We start from the raw sequence: 14,924 nt of genomic DNA on the forward strand, positions 1-14,924 counted from the left end.
CAACTAAGAACCATGGACGGGCAGCGCTGCTAGTTCCTGGACGCGCCCCAGTGTCAGGTTAAGTTCCTTCCCAGCAGTCATTCCGGGCCAACTGACGCGGCTCTCGTGCTGCAGCGATTGATAAGCCGCCCGTTCCCCTCTCCCGCCCATGTCTCGCGCATCGCCGTCATTTGTTTCTAGCTCGGAGGAACCGCGGGAGGTCTGTGGCCCTAGGGCCCTGTCAATCACCACTGGGCCAATGGGGGCACGAGCACAACAGGCAGTGGCTATGAAAGAAGCACTGGCTGGCCAGGACCCACCCCCAATCTCCCCTGCGATTGGAGGGGGAGACCAGCTCGCGCTTGTGGGTAGGAGTGCCAGTGGAATCTGGGCAGCATAGAGAACTGATGACGGGCCGTTTACTGCGCGCTGGCGGGCACTCCCCCTGGCACCTACCTGTGCCTTCTCCTGGAGTTCATTTGAGGTCTACTCTCGGAAGAGTGCATGCACTACAGAGGAATGCATGGCATCACAGGACATGGCACTTTCAGGTCAGAGACGGCAGTCACACTCCGTGCTTTTGGCCTGCTAAAGTAACATGGCCTACACAGACCACCTTCTTGTGCATATGGGTTCCAGCGAGGACCAGGTAGGGTAGAACTGAGAACAAAAGAAACTTGGCCAATGTGGGGGAGGAGGCACTGCAGTGCCAGGAGATAGAGATGGTCATAGCCCCCTCTCCGTCCCATCGGTGGACAGGGAAAAAAAAAAAAATCTTCAGGAAAATAAAAAGACCGGTTTTACAACTATGGAAAATAAATCCTGGGACTACTCTGTGTTCTGCACCGAGGGTTGGGAGACAGTGACAGACCCCCCAAAACATCCCAGGCACTATTCAATATAACAGTTGGCTCAAGTCAATGAGAGGCAATTTGATGGAGAATAACTTGGCTGCAGGTTTTTTAAATGTACACACATGCTCCTGCATTATCTTGCAGGCTATCGTCTTAAGGGCACCGATCTATGTGCTATGATTGGGATGTGAGCCAGCTTCGCCAACTTCTCAAGGCCAGACAGCTTGCCTCTAAATGAGAGCCAGCGTTGCTCTGCCGTCGTCAAGGACTCAGAGCACACATTCCGTATCCTAGCTGAACCTGAGACACACCCTAGCTTAGTGTTTATGGGCACCAACCAACCTGCTGTAAATTCCTCTACATCTTTTGTTTTTAGGGAAAATAAATGGCGCCCCTTTCATGTCGTGCTCCCTCCTCCCCCCTATCCCCCCCCGCCAATGGCAGGTGGCTTGCACGCATTTGCTGCCAAGGAAGTTTTGAAAAATGAACCATTAAATGGCACCGTTTTAAAGGAAACGGTTAATGTAGATCGATTTTAGGTATTTTTTGTGAAGGACTTTGTAAGCAGAATGGAGCATTTTAAATAATGTGTGTGCCTGTTATGAAACAGATTACAGGGAAGATACAAAAGCCCATTTTTGAAAAGCAAAAATTTGAGTTAAATAACGCTTTTTTATGGGTACTTTTCTAAAATTAGGGAGGAAACGCTAAAAACAGCACACCGTTTGCAGCTGCATTAACATGTGATTGCTCCACAAAGTGGGCATTCGTACACTGAATGTTCAATTTCCACCTCGCTCAGGCGTACTTTTTTCATTAAATTGGGATGGATGAAAGGCTAGGCACGTGGTTGAAATGTCTCTCTCTCCTCACTCTCTCTCGTGTTCAACTTAATGAGCAATCAGTACCTAAGTAGCTAATGCTTTCACAATTAAAATAACATTTGCAGGATGGCAGATGGGAAGAGGGGTCAAGCTCTGGCGAGCCTGGGAGGGCGGTGACACCCGGAGCCTGTGTCCTCCTAGCACTAAAGTCCACAGAGGAACCAGGAAAAGGTCCGAAATCACCAATCGCTTTCCCCCGAAGCACTAGGAGCCCGGTGGGCGGAGGGGGGGGGGGCAGGATTGGACTGCCTGTACGAGGGGAACCCGGGCTGGACGGTGATTATAAGGGAGTGCCCTGAAGACCGGGAGCACCTACAAGGAGCAGGAAGGACGCAACAATAGGGGGTCCACGGCTGGCCCCCACTGCTGGGAGGCCCCAGGAAAAGCACCCAGTTACATACTGGCAAGGGGTTTGGATGGCACCTTAGAACCCAATTACATTCCAGGGGCCAGAGCAGAGGAGCCACTGTGCTTACTGGGACTATGAAGATCCAGCACAGGGAATGCTCAGACAGCACAGCTCTATTTTGCAAATGAGCTCTGGAAAATCAGCAGGGCACTGGGACCAGGAATATGGGAGACTATTAGATGGAGGCTGCAGGCACACAGTCTGGATGCCTTCAAAATCAGCCAAAGCGAAAGCAGGCCAATCGCCACTAGACAGTTACGCCAGGCCTGCGCAGCAGGCTCCCAGAGGTAACATGGACGCTGCACAAGCAAAAGGGGGTTAAGCCATGGAATGACACAATCAGGTGATGCAAGCCATAGCGGTCCTGAAGGCCTCATTGGGGACACAGATCGCAGCAGTGCAGGTGGATGTTGGAATGCTCTGCCAGGATGTGCGTAACCTGGCAGAGTGCACTACTATTCTGGAATCCTAGACGAAGGAGATCACTGAAGTGATTTATAGACGCAGGCTAGTGCCCATGTCTTGCAGCAGGTCAGCTTTATGGACAACAAGGTCGAGGAGGCAGAGGGACTGGCCCGCAGGGACAACATCCCCATAGTAGGCCTGCCAGAGGGGGAGGAAGGCACGGATCCTACGACTTATATAGAAAACTTGCTACTACAGGAAATTGGGCCCGGGAACCTAATGCAGGGCTTCACAATTCATAGAGCTCACAGGGCACTGACCAGGCGCCCATCCCCTCGGGGCGCCTCCTAGACCAATAATCCTGAACTACAAGGACAGGGAGAAAATATTGACCTCCTGCAGACAGGGCGGGGTACTAAAGAGAGCTTCGGCCGACCTGGCAGTCTACACAGATTACACCTTTCAGGTGCAGAAGAATCAAGCAAAATTAAGCAGAATTCTTAGCGGTTAAAGCCAGGCTCCGTACAGCGGGCCTGAAATACATGCTGATTTACCCGGCCCACCTGAAAGTTGTACACAAGAACAGGGCTCTGTTCTTTGACCTCCTGGAGGAGGCACAGTCATGGATGGCCAGAGAGGAGATAGGTCCTGGAGTTGGGATGGAGCTGATGAGCAAGAGAAGCACAAGAGAATTTCAACATAATGGGAACTCATGTCAGCCAGCGGAGCCCCAAATCCCTCCGGCAAGACCCCCAGTCTGTCTGGGCTCCCATTATGTTGAACTTCTCTCGTGCTTCTCCTGCTCATCAGCCCCATCCCAACTCCAGGACCTATCTTCTCTCTGGCCATCCATGACTGCGCCTCCTATCGATGCAAGCTCGGGTTTGGAGGAACCCGAGTAGTCTGCGCATCCACCCTCCTCCCAGCGCTGCTGTTTTCCCTCCTTCCCTGCATTCCGCCCTCAAGACGAGCCCCTCAACACTCCCCCACCCCATCCAACTCTCCTTACCTGAAAAGGTCTCCCATGCCCGGGCTGCACCATTCACTTGGCTTCCTGTTAACGCCATAGAAATGGAAGAGGGGCTCTGAGCGGAGACACGCTTCCATTTCTATGGGAATCCTGACTCTCCCTGGCCACAGCTGTGAACAAAGCAGCGCAGCATTTTTTTCCCCATTTGCTATTAGCACATAGAGGGTTTGCCTCGGAGTGCTAATAGCAATAAAAATGTGGTCTGCGGTCTTCACCAGACCAGTAATGGGTCCGGGCCGTCACCTGCCGGTGAAGCCCACGGATCACGTTATTATTGCTAAAGTGACTCAGTGCCAAAACTGGCTCATTATCATCAGTGGCAAAGCCTGATCAGTTGCTCGATATAATCAGTGTCTTTATATTACAGCAGCTTGGTGTTATCAATAGATCAGCATGATGTGTGGAATAGCATTATGAACAACTTATATTTGGCAGTGTTGAAAGTGTCATGGTATGATCAATGGCTCTGTCACATAAGTGGTTATGTAATGTGAATGGCTCAGTATCATCGGTAGTTCATCATCATCAGTAGTGGGTCAGTATTTAGAATGGCTCAGTATCATTAGCATTTAATGTTATTAATGGCTCAGTCTCATCAATGCACATCATTGCCTCTTTCTCAATATTTTCAGTATCTAAGCATCATCAGTGGAACAGTATTATCAGTGGCCCAGTGTTGTTAGTTGCTCAGTTCTATTATTGGTTAAGTATCATGACTGGCCCATATTGCTGCTTTCTCAATATTATCAGTTACTCATAATCAACAGCTCTGCATCAACAGTGTTTTTTTTATTAATAGCTCAATATTATAAGTAGCTTTATATTATTAATGGCCAACTTTCATCAATGGCCTAATATTATCACTTGACTGAGGTTATCGGTAACTCATTGTTTTCAATGGCCCAGTTTGACATGTGGCCCATCTCTGCCCCAGTAGGCAGAGTACTTTGGACTGGGAGAGAGCAGCTTTTAGAGCAGAACAGCAGCAGGCACAGCTGCCGAGAGCATGTGTGCATGTGCCACTGGACATGGAGTGGCACATAAACAGTTCTTAAATAACATAGACGCATCACCATTCCAAGTATTAAGGAATGAATGTCACAGGCCAAATATTACAATTATCAAGTCCAGCATTAAAATGTTATCCAGATAACAACCCCTGCTCCCAGTTTCTAAAATCTTTAATAATTTGTTGATGGGCATACATAAAATGAAATGCACCAGAAGGAGACACAGTTTCAGAGAGAAGACGGTTGTAAGCATTTAGTCCCAGATTAGGATATTGTGAAAAAGTACATTTTGCTTAGAAGGGGACAGATTAGAAATTAAACTGAGGAGCGGGATAGAGGAAAAAAGCTGGAAAGCAAAAACCTATAAAATGGGTGTGTGAGGAGAGAAGAAAAAGCAGGAAGAGAAAATGTCTCTACATCTAGGGCATGCTTCCCTGATGAGAAGCTGCGGAATCGACACAGATTTCATATTCCTCATGACAGAATCATGCGTTCACTCTCCCGTGGACATAAACGGAGGACATAAATGGCTTCGTGGATAGCTCAGGGGCAACACGTTGTCTTGGAAGCAAGACAACACAGAGCACACAGGTTTGAATCCTTGTCCCGCACTTAGAGGCTAGTCTCCGCTCCTGCATTAAACACAATATAAAAGATTAAATGTGAAACAATGATGGGGATTAGTAGCATTTATTAACAAGTGCTCTGCAAATCGAATTAACCAAAAGTGGCACTGTAAATAACACCAGATAATATTATAAATGGTGAGTAAAGAGAGTGAGACAACAATGGCAGGATAAAGCATGCAAGAAATGCTGAGTAGACAGCAAACCGACAGTGAGAGTAGGAAAGGCTAATTCCAGGTGGAGAGGAGCAGAAAGGGCAACTCATGCTATGAAGCAGCAGTGACTGAGGAGAGATGGAATCAAACAAACAAGCACAAATAGCAGAAACACCGTCATCAGACTGTGGGGGAAGTTTGGGAATTGAAAATAGCATGTACTTCTCTTGAATATTACTGAATTATAATGTTGAGCAGATCCTGTAGACTGCCTTGTTTAAACCACTGTTTCTTGCTTGCAAGGGCTTAGATTTTACTGCGCATGTCACTGTAATGACAGCTTTTCACCTAGCGTGTAGAAATACATGCCTGCCCATTTCTTGCTTGTGACATGTTTCCTTTTTGGGATATGTGAAGAGAAAGTTCGAGTATCGCCCCCACTCCAGTTGCCCATCTCCCATTACCTATTGAGTTCACACCAAAGTATCTGACGCATGAAGAACAGTTAAATCAACAGAGAGCAGCACATGGGCTCTGCCCAGTACCTATCAGTATGACAGCACCTATTAATATACCGACACCTAAGAAAACCTGGATAGTAAGGTATCCATTAAAAAACCCATTCTTACATTCTAAACAATATGCCAGTTGTTTGAATACAATAACCGAAGAAGCAAAGAAGATAATGAAGGAAGATGAATGGTGATGTCATAAGAAACTGGACTGACGCACATATAGAAGATATAATGACCTGAGAACACTGACAAGAGACAAAATATAGAGAAGATATCATGGATAAGTGACATCTTGAGCCTAAGGTGAAGAAGTTGATGTCAAGATGAAGAAACGTATTCCACATACATGATAAGCCACAGACGTCAGAGAATTGGCAGAATTAAATCAAATATATGAGAAGACACGGAGAAAAGTCGATTTCACTGTATCCAGTCATGTGACAAAGGCAGGCTGCAAGGGTGAAACTTTCACACCTACGCATGGATCCCTGCCATGCCCATACTCCTTAAAAGTTCTCAGAGCACAGAGCAGAGTCAAGGCCAAACTACAAAGAAGTAATTGACACATGACTACTGAGGTAATGATTGATTATAGCATAATTGGTGGGAAGCTGGGGTGCAGATGAGCTTCTCTGCACCTGGATGTTCTTTCTGCGTGCTGGTAGACGTAGCTGGAAAAGTATGAGTGGGGTTGATGCCAACCCAATCATAGTGGACCATGTAATCTAGAGTCCTATAGTGAGTACAGCCAATGGGACGGCGTACCTTTAGTGACGTTCATAGTGGCCATTTTGAAGGGTGGGTTTAGGTGCCCCACCTGACATTGATTATCCAATCTCCTCTCCCCGTTACCATATACAGATATAGTACCTATGTTAAATTACCTTCCTATAACCAATTACATTGCATGTTAGGTTTTTAAGATTGCCACGTAGAATGACGTTAGTACGTGCGCAGGTTGTACATCAGCAATGACGAGTTTTTGCTATAAATATTGTGTTTTTGTAAAAGTAAAGAGAGCTAGAAGATAGAGCAATTGCTGATGTTCGTTGTACTCCCCGTTTTATGAACTTATCATTAAACAGACTCACTTTGCCAAACTATTGAGTTGTCTTAATTATTTGATGCATGAGTATGAATCTGCATCCCCATCTATCTCAAGGGTACCGCTACTCATCTTAATTGGCTGTTTGGAGATCATCCAGTTCACTTTATGGCAGAGTTAGATGGTTAGATTAGATGAAGATACCCATCGACCGTCGACATAAGTAACTTTGGGTCCTCAGCAATATCACACGTCCTTTGCCATCCGGCTGATAGAATGAGAAGCTCTGCGTAGATAGTGGATAGATTAATTAAAAAACCCTGCAGGTTAAGTGTGACGGCTTCCTTGCTTTCCCCCCAAAACCCCTCCCACATCTACAGGTAGCGGAACAGACGAGCAGCGCGGATATGCAGTAACAAAGGCAGTGATCCCGAGCGTCCGTAGATGAAAGACATGCGAACGGTGAGTAAGAAAGACTGAATGTTTTGGCAAAGCATGCATGCTTAAAAACAAGTAAGGGAAGGCAACGGAGGGAGGCGGGATAAAATATAACGTCAGAATAAGAGTGTAATGTATACATAAGGGGAAAGATATTGACTCGAGTGTGGCCAAGCAATATAAAGAGCTATCATGAGTGTGGCCGCGATAAGAGTATACACCCAGTTTCTAGATTTTAAAGAATGCTAGCAGAAGCCCTTATCTAAAGTCCTGTTAATAGAATGACGTAGGAGACCGGATTGATTAAAGGCAATCTGAAAGAGATAGGCTTAAATTCCATGATGGAATAAACATAGGGGTAAGATTCATTTGAGAGAGCATATGGCATAAGATTTATGTGGCCGGACAGATTTTGTATGTTTGTTTTATGTGTTTGAATAAAATAGTGACTTCATAGTCTAAAAGTTTTTTGTGGAAAAAAGGTATGCAAATTGCACAATTGTAGAAGGAAATTGTTGCATGACATGGATTAATGGTTGTTTTTTAGCAAGATCAAAGCAAAAAATATTGTTGAAAAACGGGATTGGAGCTTGCAACGATTGGTACTCGCTCATATTGTTGATTGTTGAGACGCAATTGCAATAAAGTGTGAAGTAAAAAAATAAGCAAGTTTCATATGAATAAGGGATAAACGAGTTAAGCATGGAAGACATCACTCCGTTAATACATATGTGCAAACAGTTGCCGAAACACACACCTAAGCTTAAACGGTACAGTGAGGAATGGGTTAAAGGGACCATGGACAAAATGTTTATGCCGTGGCCCCAAGGTGGATCGCTATCTAAAACGGTCCTGCAACACATGATGACATATTTACATGCCACGTACACTGGCAGAAAGACAAGCACCTTGCTAGTTTAGAACTTTGGAAGATATACCAGGAAGAATGGGAGGAGGAGCCGCCGTTAGATTGGATACTGAATATATGCAAAGAGGGGGGTGAGGAGCCTTCTGCGCCACCCGCCCCATCTGAAATAAAAAAACAAAGCTAGTAAAGACGAAGGATTGTACCCACTTAGAGAACTTAAAGCAGCAACGGGATATAGCAACCCGTCATATGGGTCACCTACGCAAAGTAGTGATGAAAGCCCAGAGAAGGACAGGGAAAGCAATATTACCTCCAAAGTCCCAAGGGACAAGGAGAGGCGCAAAAAGAAAAAAGCACAAGCAAGTACATCTCTAGGTATGAGAAGAGAGGTAAAGAGATGGAAAGGAGACAAGGATAGAACTGATGAGATGGCATTCACACAGAACGAATGGGTGGGAGGTCCGATTTTATTGAAACTCGATGGTAAAGGCATTGAGGACATGAGACAATGAGGAGAATGAGATGAACAAGAGAGAAAGGATAAGGAGAAAGGATGATTGAGAGATGAAGGGGCGAGAAAAAAGGATAGGCAGAAACGAGAGCAGTTATACCATGATGAACAGGCCAGAAAACAGGAAAAGGCAGGAGAACAAAGAAAACGCGATAATAAGCAGAGAACAGCTGATGATCAGGAAAGAATAGAACAAAGGAGAATAGAAGAAGAAGAGCAAAAGATATGAGAGAAGAGAAAAAAAGACAGAAAGATGAGGTAATACGAAGGGCAAATAAATGAGGAGATACTAGGGAGAAGGAGGAAGACAGGGTTAGAGAGGAAGCGAGGAAGCGTAAAGAATTTGATGACGACATAGAACGCAAGCAAAGATAGCGAACGTGTGCTCTTGAGTATCCGGAAACGGAGGTTAGAAAACCCTATCCAGTGGTAGAATGCAAACATATAGAAGAATTCTTTCCTGAGTATGATGCAGTACCAAGCACGTCTAGAGTAATTCTAGAAGATGACTTCGACACCAGAAGCATGATGAGATGGAACTAGAAAAAGAACCCCAAGGAAAGGGAAAGGATGAGCGCCTTGGAAGCACTCAGTTGTACGATACTGAGGATGCTTCACGCAGCAGCAGACATAGAGACCTGTCGTTAGATAGTTGAAGAAAAATGCTCCACACTCAAAGAACTGCGCCACAACGTATATTTGTGGAAACTGAAATGTATTGATTATAATGCCATTTTGGATAACACATGAATCCCCCTCCGGCTTGTACTCAATCTCCTTTCGTCTGGAACCGACACAAGCCGGAGGGGGATTTAACCCATGACTTTCTGTTCTACTGAATTGAAGACTTTTGATTTGGAATATAGTTTTTATCACCAGCCCAGATTTGAAAAAGACACTGGTGTGTCGAAACACGTGTTATCCAAAAGGGCATTATAATCAATACATTTCAGTTTCCACAAATATACGTTGTGGCGCAGTTCTTTGAGTGTGGTGCTATACCCGGATCCATTGCCTTAGAATCAGACGTTTCAAGATGCATGGCTATTGGAAACTCGCGAATCTTGGGGGAAATCTATACCCGTGTTTTACTATATATTATGTCAAGGGCTGCCAGAACAGGTGCAGAAGCAGCTCAAGATGTTGGTAGGAATTGAAGCTGAGCCATGGTCAGAAATACAACTGACCATTGTGCATTATTCCAGGCTGCTGAAAGAGAAAAATCGCTAGAAGAATGATGTAAGGAAAGGCGAAGAGGCCAAATTAGTGCAGAAAACATTGTCGAAATATGCCATTCAAGGGGCAATGTTAACTAGCACAGATGGATCCAATGCGCAGCAGTTCAATACCCAAAGACAGTTCAATCATAATAATAATGGGTTCAGCCCAAGAGGAAGAGGCTACCGAGGAAGGGGATGGCAAAATAATCAGGGAGACTTTCAGAATATGCAAGGCGGAAATCAGAATATGCAAAATGGGAAAATGGTCAGACCACCGCCAACGTGTTGGACGTGTGGGATGACGTATGTGCAGAAGTCAAAGGATGGTGCAAAATTATCAATTTACAAGAAAGAGAATGGTGAATCCACCTGCATTTTTCACAGCAGGGTGGAGATGGATTTGCGCAGAATCAAACTGTACAGCAGCAAGCGCCGAGAGTGCAGCAAAACATGCAACCACAGCAGACGGTAACCAAGTTCCCGCAAGGGCAGTCTCAACAGTCCCTGATGCAACTTCTACAGACTATAGGCACAGGACAGATATTGAGAACTAGAGCAGGAAATGCCACCGGTGATGAAGGAAATCCATTCACTAACTGTGGGACAAAATTGTACATGGACTAGGACAGCTCACTGGGAGACCTGATGTGTTCCATCCTATCAGTGACACCAAATCCTCACGAGGAACTAAGGGTATATGTCACTATACGGGATAAAGAATGTTTGTTCCTAGTGGACACGGGTGCAACACGCTTGTGTATACGTGAAGGCAAGTTTTCTTTATCTGGCAATGCCATGAATACCCAAGGTTTGACAGGAGCCACAAGCCGTGTTCCTTTCACAAAAGAACCTCCAGTTTCTATAGGAGAATGGGACATTGAAAGTGCCACTATTGTATTCGAAACAGACGCCTGTCAATATATTGGGACGAGATTTGATGACAAAGTTAAATATGACAATCTCATTCACGGAAGAAGGCATTGTGTTTTCAACTCCAGGAATGCATCATTTAAACGTGTGCAAAATGATCAGAGCATATGGAGTGAGCATATTAATTTTGTGGCTACCAGACCTTGCAGACAGAACAATGAGAACCCCAGATGAGTTTCGGTTCAGACCAAGAATACCTATGCATGAGCAAAAGGGACAAATGTTTCTCTTAATAATACAAGCAGCCATAGTGCGAGGAGAGATGGCTTTGTTTGATGGCTGTGATGATGAAGGCAGACAATGGTACGCAATAATCGCCATTGGGGAAGGTTACAGATTGACTGACGTCACTGATGACGATCTGTTTGAAGAAAAACTAGGTGAGGATGAGATGACATTTGAGGTAAACCTCATTTATTGGGTGAAAATTATTAAAAGAGAGGTGCCAGAGGATGATGCTGGCACAAACACGATCTGAATACTTTGATGACGAAATGGCAAAGGTGCCTGTCTCAGTACGGACTACAAGCCCTTATGACATAGGCTTACTGAAAGGAGTTGGAGAAGTGAAGATTAAATTGAAACCAGGAGCAATTTTACCAAGAGCACGACAATATCCCATGTCTAGGGAGGCAGATGAAGGGATTTTCAAGACAATTTCCGCCATGATGGAGCAAGGCATTTTAGTGACATCAGAGTCATCATGCAATACTTCGGTTTATCTGATTAAAAAATCAAAGGAAGGGTCTTGGCATTTAATACAAGATTTACACCCGATAAACCAGATAGTAGAGGCTGAGTTCCCTCTAGTCCCTAACCCATCTACAGTTCATTGTAACATACCTGTTGAGGCACGTTATTTCACGGTGATTTACTTGAAAAAATGCATTTTTCTCAATCCCATTGTACAAAGTCTTGCAAGATTTGACATCTTTCACGTTCAGACAAGTTTGCCTGAAAAGCACAAGGGTACCTCAAGGTTATTGTGAGTCTCCTTCAATTTTCAATAGAGTCCTGCAGATGGACTTGAGCAACATTGCATTAGAGAGTGTTGTTTTGCAATAGGTGGATGACATTCTAGTTTGCAGCACAAAGGAGGAAGAGTGCAGAAACGATTCCATTGAGATATTGACTAAACTTGCTGAAAAGGGATATAAAGTTGACAAGGAGAAGTTACAGTATTGTCAACAAGAGGTGTTGTACATAGGCTAATTGATTTCACATGAGGGAAAGAAGGTCCGAACTGAAAGAGCTGAAGCTATTTTGAAAACAGCTAAGCCACACACGGTAAAGCAAATGCAAAGTTTTCTAGTATTATGTAATTACGTAAGGGCATGGGTCTTTGACTACAGCTCTAGTACCAGGCCCTTATTACAAGCCTTAAAGAAAGCCCAGACAACAAAAGAAAAAATTGTGTGGACTAAGGCCATGTAGGAAGGGTTTGATGAATGAAAAAAGGCCATTTGCACGGTACCAGTTTTAGGGATTCCCAATTATGCAGAGGAATTCTACCTGTTTTCACACACAGATGGTACTGTTATGACAGCAGTCCTTACACAGAAAACCATGTTGGGGTACAAGCCTCTGGCATACTACAGTAGGATTTTAGACCCAGTAATGAGAGGTCATTTCATGTGTGAACAAAGTTTGGCAGCCACAGCGTTCGCCATAGAGAAAGCTACAACCATTGTAATGGGGTGCCCAATGACGTTATTTGTTGAGCATGCATTATTTGCCAGTTTAGAGAAACCAAAAGGTATATTGACATCACAAAGAGTTCTGCTTATGAAGTGGTCATATCAAATCCAGAAATTAAAATGGTTTGATGCAGAATAGTGAACCCAGGTATGTTTATAGCAGAGACAGTTACTGAAGGAGAGGAAATACATGATTGCGTGAACTATGAAGAATTCTATGATGAGATCCCCAGAGTAAAAGAAATGCATTGGCAGAAGAGAAATCGTCTTCATTGACTATTCTTCTAGGATCGATCAAAATTACGGACAAAGATATAGAGGTGCCGCTGTGGTGACGCACACGGCAAATGGGGAATTTTGAGTACTCATTAGTGCACGTTTACCCTCTCATTATTCAGCAGAGGCTGCAGAATTATTGGTGTTGATACTCGCACTCGAGAATCATACAGACCAGGAAGTAACGGGGTACATTGACTCTGCCTATGTGAGGTCAACAGTGCACACAGGCTTAGCACGCTGGAAAAGGAGGGGCTACCTCAGAGCGGACGGCATGCCAGTACATCAAGCCGCCTTATTGGACAAGTTGATTAAAGCACTACAACTCCCAGTGGGCATAGCAGTCGTGAAATGCGCAACCCACACGAAAGGGACATATTTTATCTCACGCGGAAATCAAGCAGCAGACACTGAAGCCAAGCGTGTGGCGACTGAAAATGAAATAATGATGGATGTGGGAATGCCTGATGTGCATGAGAAAATGATTGTTGTGAGGAGTGAGCCAGAAGGCTACAGTAATATGTCAAATACTCAGTTAATGGAGCTCCAAGTGGAGGCACCGCAGGAAGAAAAGAACCTGTGGAAGCGAAGAGGGTGTTCCTTAAACCCCTCTGAGGCTTTATGGCGACAGGACAGCACTGGTAAACCAGTAATGCTTTTAGCCCTATTGAAAATAGCACTGAAACAGTTACACTATCCAGCGCATATAACAAGAGAGAATCTAGCAGCAACCATTGCCGAAGACTGGTTTGTGCCAAACCTGGCAGAGCATGTTGCATTTTTTATGATAAATTGCATAGTCTGTCAGAAATGTACGGCTGGGCATACACTATGTGTGATCGGAGGAGTCATACCAAGGCCTAATGGTCCTTTTCAGCACTTTCACATCAACTATGTCAATATGATTCAAGTATGTAACGGGTACAGGTATCTAATTGTTGTGGTGTATCCATTCTCTAGATGGATAGAAACAGGTCCATGTACCAGACTCTACCTTTGCGGCCAAATACTTGGTGAGGGAAGTGTTTCCCAGATGGGAAGTTTGTGAAGTAATGAGGTCAGATAATGGTCCTCATTTTGGTAACGCAATATTTGAACAGATCAGCTTGTTGCTTGGTATAAAGCACACGTTTTCATCGGCGTATCGTCTGCAAGGGAATCGAGAATCTCAAAGGCTTGTTAAAGGAAAGGATAGCCAAGTTGAAGCTTACTCTGAAGAAAGGATGGTTGCACTGCCTTCCACTGGCATTGTATGCACACAGAAAGCAGTCTGGATCTGACCACCATCTTACGCCACATGGAATTGTGACAGGCAGAAGAATGGGGACGCCGTTAATGACTCGAACTAGAGCTAGATGTGATGCTCAGCCAACAAGAGAAGTACTAGGATTGGAAATGCAAAACTACCTGAACTGTATGACTTCCAGTTTTTCTGTAATTTCAGGACAGCTGCAGCGACGAGGATGGTGTAGGGCAGTACAGAACACAAAAGGAGATACTACAACAGACAAGGTTCCGGAGTTACGTGTACCTCAACTTTACCCTGCGGATACCGTCCTAGTTCGGAATCACACAAGGAAAAGGTGGGACGAGCCAAGGTTCCACAGCCCTTTTATGGTGGAGGATGTGACACCATCTGCAGTCAAGTTACAGGGAAGAAGAGATTGGATCTTCCGTGATGATATCAAGCCATATATCGGAGAGACCCCTCTGCCCACACTCCAACCCAGAGAGACTACAGACAACGGGGAAGAACCACAGCACGTGCAGACGAGATCTATGATGAGGAAGAACGACGCATGATCAGTCAAGTGAAAAAAGCAGGGAACATTTGTGATAAGGGTGTGGCCCAGTTATCAGACATTTCCTTTGAGCAAAATAAAGGAAAAAGGACACAAATACGAACACTCTGTGCATCCTAGTTGCAGGTTAAAAGAAGAGAATTGCATTTATTGAGCCACAAGTAGCTTATTGACTTTGGATTGAGGCAAATTGAAGCCTTGATAAGAAAAGATATGCCGAATTTTGATCGAGGATGTATAAATTGGAAGAGAATACAGTATCCAGAATTC

The 14,924-nt window shown here is 44.7% G+C and overlaps 1 long non-coding RNA gene across 1 annotated transcript in view; it reads left to right on the plus strand.

Moving 5' to 3' along the window:
- The first annotated feature begins 387 nt into the window (after nucleotides 1–387).
- LOC138497716 (uncharacterized) overlaps nucleotides 388–14,924 on the plus strand; it is a 183,794-nt gene continuing 169,257 nt past the window's right edge. Inside the window, exons 1-2 of the long non-coding RNA XR_011278674.1 lie at nucleotides 388–530; nucleotides 7,293–7,374. This is a non-coding gene — a long non-coding RNA (uncharacterized lncRNA). The remainder of the gene's footprint in view (nucleotides 531–7,292; nucleotides 7,375–14,924) is intronic.

The sequence above is a fragment of the Ambystoma mexicanum genome, chromosome 1p (genome assembly GCF_040938575.1).
Source record: "Ambystoma mexicanum isolate Mex_15411 chromosome 1p, UKY_AmexF1_1, whole genome shotgun sequence".
Classification (NCBI taxonomy): Eukaryota; Metazoa; Chordata; class Amphibia; order Caudata; family Ambystomatidae; genus Ambystoma; species Ambystoma mexicanum.